Source organism: Saimiri boliviensis, chromosome 2 (genome assembly GCF_048565385.1).
Source record: "Saimiri boliviensis isolate mSaiBol1 chromosome 2, mSaiBol1.pri, whole genome shotgun sequence".
NCBI lineage: Eukaryota > Metazoa > Chordata > Mammalia > Primates > Cebidae > Saimiri > Saimiri boliviensis.
In genome coordinates this window covers 211,636,646-211,646,010 of record NC_133450.1, presented here as the reverse complement: position 1 = coordinate 211,646,010, position 9,365 = coordinate 211,636,646, and positions in this window count along the sequence as shown.

Genomic DNA, 9,365 nt, shown 5'->3' with positions numbered 1-9,365 from the left:
ACATTTATTGAGTATGTATTATGTGCTAGAATCTATTCTAGACATAGAAGACTTAACAGTGAAGTGATAAAGGCATTGTGCTCAAGAAGCTTACAGTTCATGAGTAATGAAGACAAAAACAAAGTAAATGAATGAATGAAAAAATAGAATCTCAGATCATTTTAAGTGTCATTACACAGGGTGGTAAGATAGAGAGTGAGTAGAAGGGACTACTTCACATGGGGAGATCAGAGAAGATCCCCAAAAGAGTTGACATCTAGGCTGAGATCTAAGTTTTGAGAAACTCATGAAAGTGTCTAGGTGATTGGTGTTCCTGGAGAGGGAACAGTAAGCGTAAATGCCTTAAAGTAAGACATTATCCTTGACTACTCTATTGACTTTCATGACCCAGTACTTCCTACCACTTGTTTTTGGCCCTATGTATACTACTCTATTTTTTCCTTTTCTGTTTCATAAAGGAATTGCCACTTTCTAACATGCTATACACTTCACATTTCCATTTCCTTTATTGTTTGTTATCTCTCTCTCCCCTCTTTCCAGGATTTAAGTTCCAAGAGGTTAGGAAGCTTGATCGGTTATGTTCACTATCTATCTCCAATACCTAGGAGAGTTCCCAAACACATGTGTGCTCAACTTTTTTTTTTTTTTTTTTCAAACAAGTGCATGAAAAACTCAAGAATAGGTGGTTAGTAATGGAAACTGTTTAGGAACAAAAAGAAAGGCAATGTGTCTGACACATTGTGAGTAAAGGGAAGTAAGGTATGACAGGAAATAAAGATGGTAAAAGAAATCATGCACAGCTGTGTAGACCACATAAAAGAGTCTGTTTTTTTTTTTTTTTTTTTTTTTTTTTTTTTTTTTTTTTTTAAATGTGTTCATTCTCTACCAGAGAGTTTTGAGTGGGAAAATAAAGAGACTGAATTTACATTTTTAACAGATCACTTTGGGTACTGTGTAAAGGATGAATTTTAAGGCATGAGGAGAGAAGCAGAGAGATCTTCTGGGGAGTGAAGACATCATGATGCATAAGCCCATATCCTCAGGCTTAACCGACTGCTCACTGTGCACTGTCTTTCAAGTACAATTTGCATTAGCTTTATAGTAATGCATTATGGGGGGGATCTGCCAACTTCCTTTCTCCTGGCATGGCCAAAGGTAACAGCCTGGGGCTCCGCACAGAACTAATCTTGTAAAGCATCTTTTATGCCAAGAAAACATAAACATACGTCAGAGATGCAGCCTTGATTAAAAATACATGGACACTCTGTGGTTTTAAGCTGATGACATATGGCCTTTGATTGCCTGGCATTTTCAATTCATACAAGAACATTATGTGCTGCATTATGGATTAGAAGAACATTTTACTATCTTAAACAGAGGGGCTTTATGAGTTTTTTTTTTTTTTTTCCGATCCCAATCCTCCATCACCTCCCTCCCTTTCTTGCTCAGAGATTGAACTGTTCAATTAAGTCCTGATTAACTGTACTTCCAATTTTGTCATGAGAGAGAGTTCCACACTGCTGCCTTTCTTAGTGAAAATGAGGGCTGGCTATGCATCAAAGATAAAGTGTCCATGCCACCCAGCTCTGTTTGCTGGAAGTTCTCTTCCATGTTTCCTTCACTAGTCTTCACTGCAGCTTTAACATCCTCATTCCAGTCATGAAAAGGTGAATTAACCAGTTTTTATATAACACATTCGCTATATGCATTTTCTATGTTTTTGCTTAACACTCACCAAAATATTCCTCTGCCTTTCTGATTATGAAAGGCAAGACAGGGTAGTGATTATTAATATAGACTCCATCATAAACACACATACACACACACACACGCACACACACACACACTCACACACACATATCACACACAAACATTGAAATCATGGATCTATCACAAACTAGCTTTGAGATCCTAGCTCAAGTAAATGGATAGCTTTGATTCTCAAGTTTCTTTTCCGTAATGGGAAGAATTACAGTTTCTTCTTGTTGAGAGGATACCAGGAGGCCATGCCATGAGGTAATATTCTTAACGTTGTATAAAGGGCTTAGCACAATGCCAGCAAAATAGTAACTCCATTAAAAGTTCTGACTGCTATTATTCGTCACTATTTCTGTATGCGCTCTACACACACTAGGTGCTTAATTAACATTTTTTAAGTTAACTACTTAAGGGAAGTCATGATTCATTATTAGCTGTAGGTGTGCCAATTCAATTCCTTCTTATCTGTGATTGTTTTCCATAACACACCAGTCAAAAACAGAGTTTCTGTCCTCCTCTGGCCTGTATTTCTGCATCTCTTGTGCACCAAAAATGGCATGGGAATTAATACCACCAGTGAGGAAGCCAAACTGCTTAGGTTTGCATTTGGGCCAAAATACATTCTTCCTATGTGATGTGTTCCGAATGTTGGTATCCCCACAGCATTCATCTGTTGAAACTTAATTTCCAATACAACAGTATTAAGAGGTGATGCCTCTGGGAGGTGATTAGGTCATGAGCGCTGTTCCCTCACGAAGGGGATTGGTGCCTTAGTAAAAGAGGTTTTATAGAGCTTGTTTGTTCCTTCTCTTGTTACATAGAAGGCACCGTCTCTAAAGCAGTCAGCCCTCATCAAACCCCAAATCTGCTGAAACCCTGATCTTGGACTTCTTGGCTTCCCAAATAGTGAGCCATATGTTTCTATTGCTTATAAATTACCTAGTTTAAGGTAATACTTTATAGTAGCCCAAATGAAGATATCGTAAGACCTTGCCGAAGTCCCAGAAACTGCTTGAACTATGATTTTTTTCATCTAGAAAATGAAGATAATAGTGCCAGTCACCACGTGTGCTTGCTGTGAGGATGAACTAGATAAGACCTGGAAAAGCCTTAGAACAGGAACTGGATTAAAGTAAGTGATCAATTAATATTCTCATTCTCATCATCATTATTATTTTCTGTTTTACTCTCTGATAGCTTTTACATAGACTTGAAGATGAGTATCATACTTTAAACACATTTTATTTCCTCCAAAAGAAGCTTGCATTTCTAATATATGTTATGTTCTTGGGGCAACAGTAGGCATGTTCTGTTACTGGGGCGACTGGGAAAAAGAGTGAGCACCATGCTTCTTTGCCCATGTCTAAGCATTAGCACTGAAAGTCCTATATTTTGGAAAATCCCTTGTCCCGGGAAAACTAGACTGGTTAGTCATTTCGGCAGCCTGGAGGAGATTAGGCTTTATACCTTGACCTATTTTACAAAGAAAAGATGGAACGTAGGAAGAGGATGGCAATTAGACTCAAATGTGGAAGAGATAGTAAATATTTGTTTACCAGGAAAGTAGAATGTGTGAGAGCTATGGTAATAGCATATCATCTACTAGGTGAAACCTCGATCCTAGAAACATAAAGAAGATAATCAGAGTAGTCCAAATAAAGGCAGAAGGGGGGGGATCTGTGCTAACCGAACACTGCATCTTTACATATGTGAAATAATGTCCATATGTTTCTAAACTCAGCAAGATAAACCAATCAACAAGAAAATATTAACTGACCACATGTTATGTACCAGGCTTTTCCTGGACTTTTCACATCATCTTAGTAATTTTTCCTAACAATCCGTTGTAACCTGTTAGAATACCAGTATTGCAGATGAGAATTTTTTAGGGTGAGACCCAAGCTTCAGTTTATTTTAAAGCTCCCCAAGTGATTCCAATATGTATGCTCCTAGGTTTCTAAATTAAGTTATTTGAGTTGCAGCCTGGACATTGGGATTTTAAAAATCTTCCCAGATGTAGTCAGTTTAATAATATTTCTCCAAAATTTATGTACTCCTAGCACCCAGAATTTGATCTTATTTGGAAACAGAGTCTTTGCAGATGGAAACTTAAGATGTAGATGTTTTCCCTTGTAGATATTAATGTTAAGATAAGGTCATACTGGGTTAGACTGGGTCCTAAATCCAATGACTGGTGTCTTTAAAAGACAAAGAGAGGACACAGAAAAACATATACAGGGAGGGAGGCCATGTGACAATGGAGGCAGAGATTGGGGTGGTGTAGCTACCAGGAAAAAACTGCTAAGGATTGCCAGGAGACACAAGAAGCTAAGAGCAAGGAAGGATTATTTTCTACAGTCTTTACAGAGAGAGCATAGCCCAGCCAACACTTTAAATTCAAATTTCAGGCTTTCTGAAGTAGAAAGAATAGATTCCTGTTGTTTTAAAGACAACCAGTTTGTGGTAATTGGTTATGGCAACCACAGGAAACTAATATCAGGTAATTCTAATAACTACTGTCGTAGGTGGCTTACCCTGAATCACATTAAGTAATCTTGCCTTCTCCTCCTTCAGCAGGACATAAATTCCCTCTACGATGTCTCTCACAGCTGCCCTCAAACAGGGCACAACAGCTCCTTTTTACAGACCCCATAGGACCCTCGTAGGGCAACAGGGACACTCACATTTCAGGAATGATGCACGTAATCCAGGTCTGCCCCTATAGATTCGTTCCTCCCTCTTTGAAAATATTCCCTCTATAAGTATTCCAAAGAGAAGATTTTCAAAGAGAAAAGCACAATCATTACAGCTGAGACACTGCTCTTGAAACTTATTAGCTCGTGACTCATACTCCTGAAAGGAGCTAATACCTTAATTTTATATTTCTCTGCTCAAATGCAGACCAAGGCATAAACTGAAATGAAACTTTACACTAATGGCTTCTTAATTATACCCATCTAAAAGCAATTACCTGAGTTTTAGCAGATACAAAGTTAGGGTTGATGGGACCAGCAGATGAGAAATAACATGAAAGGTCATCAGCAAAAAAAGATCAGCGGAAAGGAGATAAAACACAGTGAGGAAAAAAAAAACAAAAAACAAAAAACAAAAAACAAACAAACAAAAAACAGAGATAAGTAAAGGTTGATACATTCCTGACAATATTTTTGCCTCATTTCTGAACCAAGTTTGCCCCTCTCTCCCCTAACTCTGAAATGAGACAAAAGAAGAAATGTATTATTCAAGGGAAACTGACTAGGTAGGAGACTTTGATCTCCGGACTATAATTACTTTATGCAATATTTTTGAGCCAAAATTTACTAAATTGTAGAACCAGGATTCTAGGACTACAGTGATTAAATAAACATTCTTAGTAATTCATCCATTAAAAAGGAACATATGTAATATGAGCCTAGTTTGCAAAATCATACGTAGTATTCATTGTGTGTGTATCCATGTGTGTGCATATGCACAGGCATAGAAGAATTTCACTAAAATTTTCAATTGTCTTCTTCTGAGTGGGAGATTTTGATGGCACTCTACTTTATGCCATATGGTTTTTAATTTTGTCTGAAGTATTTACAACGAGCATACATTCATCGTGGATGAAAGGAAAATTCTAAAAATCAAATCAGATATAAATAAGCCAATCTAGTAGAAAGAAGTCAAGTTAAATTGATTTTATTTCTCTCTATTAAAAACCGAACTGACTTATCGATTTGAATCTAGGAGCAGGCTTGACACATTCTCAACATAGAGTAGGGTCTCAAACTAAGACCTGTGGGCCAGAATCCATTCCATAGTGCACATGTTTTATTTCAGTCTGCAAAGTCATTAAGCATTTTAAAATGTGACTGTTTTTGATGTTCTCTTTAATCTAATTTGCCCCCTTTCTTCCTTCTGTTCTATCTTCCTTCTTTCTTTCCTTCTCTTTCCCTCTTTAACACACACACTGAGTTTATTTCACTTACTACTTCTTTCCAATTGCCTGACCCTTACACTTGGGTTTGCAACCCTCTGCAGTAAGATGGAGTCTGGACGTCTTTTCTCCTTTTGAGGAATAAACATGCATAAATGAAGCAGTTTTCAGCAAGAGTGATAGGTCTCCAAGTCCTTCGGGATTTTCCCACTTTTTCTCTCATACTTTAGTTATTTGAGCCACCTCTTTTATTATTTTTATTTCAAAAGTTGACATTATACCTTCTCTGTGGCCAGAAACTAGTTATAGATTTAGCATCATGAGAACCATACCAACTTCCAGTTAATGATGCCCATTCAAAAACCTGCATTTTTTGCAATGTTTCTAGATTTAAAGTCAGTAGTAAGGGCTTGTCAAAGCAAATAAGATCACATATCCTACTGCAGCATTTAGATCTTTTTCAAATTTGTGACAGAATTCAAAAGACAAGAAAACTTTTCTATCAACACCGACAAAATTAAAAATAAAGCTAACATATGTCAGTTGTTTTCTATACTGCCTATTCTATTAGTTGCCTCATAAGTAATCATTAATTTTAATTTTCATAAGGATCCTCTGGAGCAAGCTGTATTTCTACTTTACAGATGAGGACATTGACACTTACCTAGATAAATAAAATTCTGACAATAGCACATCTTGAAGGGCTAGCAAAAAATCAATAACCTAAGTTAGTCTGATACTAAGGCATGAACAATTTCCCTAGCTAGATTCCTGCAACAAATCTTTGAATAGTGGTATGCTGGAGCTGGCTGGCTTTAGCTTATAAAGTCAATTACGTGCAACCACTCCCCTCTCTCAGTTCAGTGACATCATGTTGGTAGCTTGAAATTAGCCATGATAGGAGTATTTACAGCTTGAAAATTGGCACACGCCAAAAATCAGATTTTGCGGGGGAGAGGACTTGTCACTTACTGGCATACCACTGCTTCTAAACTAGAATAAAGTTCCTTTCATTCGCTGAGTTTTTTTTTTTTGTTAAGGCCCTGCTATTTTTCAGGTGTGTGATTGACACCAGAGAGACAAATGGTACTAAGATGACTCCCAGTTTCAGAAATGCACGAGTCAGTAAAATTTGACATCAAAGAAAACCAAAGATCATAATATCAAACAAACATCAAAGCAAGAAGTAAACTGTAACCTTACTATGCCACAAAGAAAATAAGGATTAGAGGTTTTTTTTTTTTAAGTAAATGACAGATCATAAGTAAAATTCTAATAAGAATTATTAAGATGGATTCTACTTATTCACTCTTTAAATTTCAAATTATATCAAATCCAGTTCAAACTGACTTAAGGCTTAAGTCGTTTTTTATTCAGGCTTTTTTATTGCTGCTTTTTTGACTGTTTTTGTTGTTGTTTCTTTGTTTCTTAGCTGTAGCATAGAAATATACACTCACTTTTTTCTTTGAAATATTTTTGCTCTCTAAATAGTCAGATCTAGTCTTTTAGTTTCATCTTATCTCTTAATTATAAGAGTGAATATCATGTCCTCAGTAAGGAATTTTATTATCATCCACACTAAGACATTCCCATAGTCACCTGTTCTCATTTTTCTGTGTTATGGATAGAATTGTATTAATTTTCCACTCTCCACCCCAAAATATGTTGAAGTTTTAACCTTGGAGCCTCAAAATATGATCTTTTTGAAAATAATGTTTTTGAAGATGTAATTAGTTAAGTTAAAATGAGCTCATTAGAGTGGGCCTTAATTCAATATGACATTTTTTCTTTTAAAGGGGAAATTTGGACCCAGAGACACACATATGCATAGAGGGAAGACAATGTGAAGACAAAGGGAAGAATCTCATGAAGGCAAAAACTGTGGTGATGAATTTACAAGCCAAGGAATGCTAAAGATTGCCAGCAAACCACTAGAATCTAGGAGAGCGGCATGAAATAGATGGTTCTTTGCAGCCCTCAGAAGGAACCAAGTCTTCTGAAACCTTGATCTTGGATGCCTATCTTCCAGAACTGTGAGGCAATAAATGTCTCTTGTTTAAGATACCTTGTTGAGGGTACTTAGTTATGGCAGCCCTAGTAAACTCATATACTCTGTTTTAATTTTATTTTTCTATCCACCTTCTTGTCTATTTAAAGTCATGTGTCACTTAACAACCTGGATATATTCTGAGAAATGCATTATTAGACAATTTTGCCATTGTATGAGCATCATAGACTGTACTTTCACAAACCAACATGGTACAGCCTATAACACATCTAGGCTAAATTGTACAGTCTGTTGTTCCTAGGCCACAGACCTGTACAGCATGTTATCATACTGAATACTGTAGGCAGTTGTAACACAATGGTATTTGTATATCTAAACATCTGCAAACATCAAAAAATATAGTAGATATATGGCATAAAAGATTAAAAAAAGATACAGTACATGGAGCATTTGTTACAAATGGAACCTGCAGGACTGGAAGTTGCTTTGGAAGAGTAAATGATTAAGTAGTGAGTGAATGTGAAGGCCTAGGACATTGCTGTCCACTGCTGTAGACTTTGTACACACTGTTCACTTAGGTTACACTAAGGTTATTTAAAAATTAAGTAATTGCACTGTAATGTTGGTATGGCTACACACTAGGCCAGAAGAATTGTTTTTAGCTCCATCATAGTCCTATAGGAACAACATTGCATATGCAGTTGGCTGTTGACTGAAATGTTGCTATGCTGCTCATGACGATCTGTTTTACTATCTCCTCACCTTGGGTGGTGGGGACCTCTTTGAAATGCCATGCCTGGTCCTGGTCTGCCACATGATAAATATTCAGAAAGTGTTCTTAGAAACAATGAAAGGGAGTTTATTGACATAGCTGAAGGAAAAGTTAGAAATATATTTTTAGATTTTTAGGTAAGTTTTGATGAAGCAACTTGATGATGTCACCAAAATCTTCTCTTTCTCTCTCTCTCTCTCTCTCTCTCTCTCTCTGTGTGTGTGTGTGTGTGTGTGTGTGTGTCCTGGATAGTGATATCAGATTTGCCCGTGTCTGTCTTCTTTAGTGAATACCAGATTGCTCCAATTGCTCCAGATTTTATTAGTCAGGATTTCTAGTTGTAAGCAAAAGTGGCTAACACTGAAATAAATCTAAAATTAGAAAATATTTCACATGATTCTTGGTGGCATCAAATACAATAGATAGTTGCTCCCCGAAGCTGCCTGTGTCCATGTTCAAATTCAGCAGAAGAGAAAACATGGACTTCTCTGTTAACACAAATGAAGTTCTGAAACTCAGTCTCTCTTGTCCTCACTGGCTGGAATGAGGATGTCATGGATTCATCCAAGGCCGAACGACCATATTACTGTGGCCAGAGGCAAAGGGTAGAGCCTGAAGGGGAGGTTATTGCCACCAAACTCAAAGACTTAGGCAGAGGCAGGCTAACTTGGTAGTTTCAGGCTGAAGACAAAACCAAAAATACTCTCCACATTTTCCAAATATAGAAAAACATTTAAAACGTTTTGAACCACCAGCCACCACCAGCATTAAATATACAAAACAAACACTTACCATGTCTGAACGGGTGTCTTTTCTGTGCTTTTCTTCCAAGTTCTACTTTTCCAGATTAATTACTTTGTTTACCTTGCAGAATCCAAATTCAAATTAAACTGACACTTGCATCACTT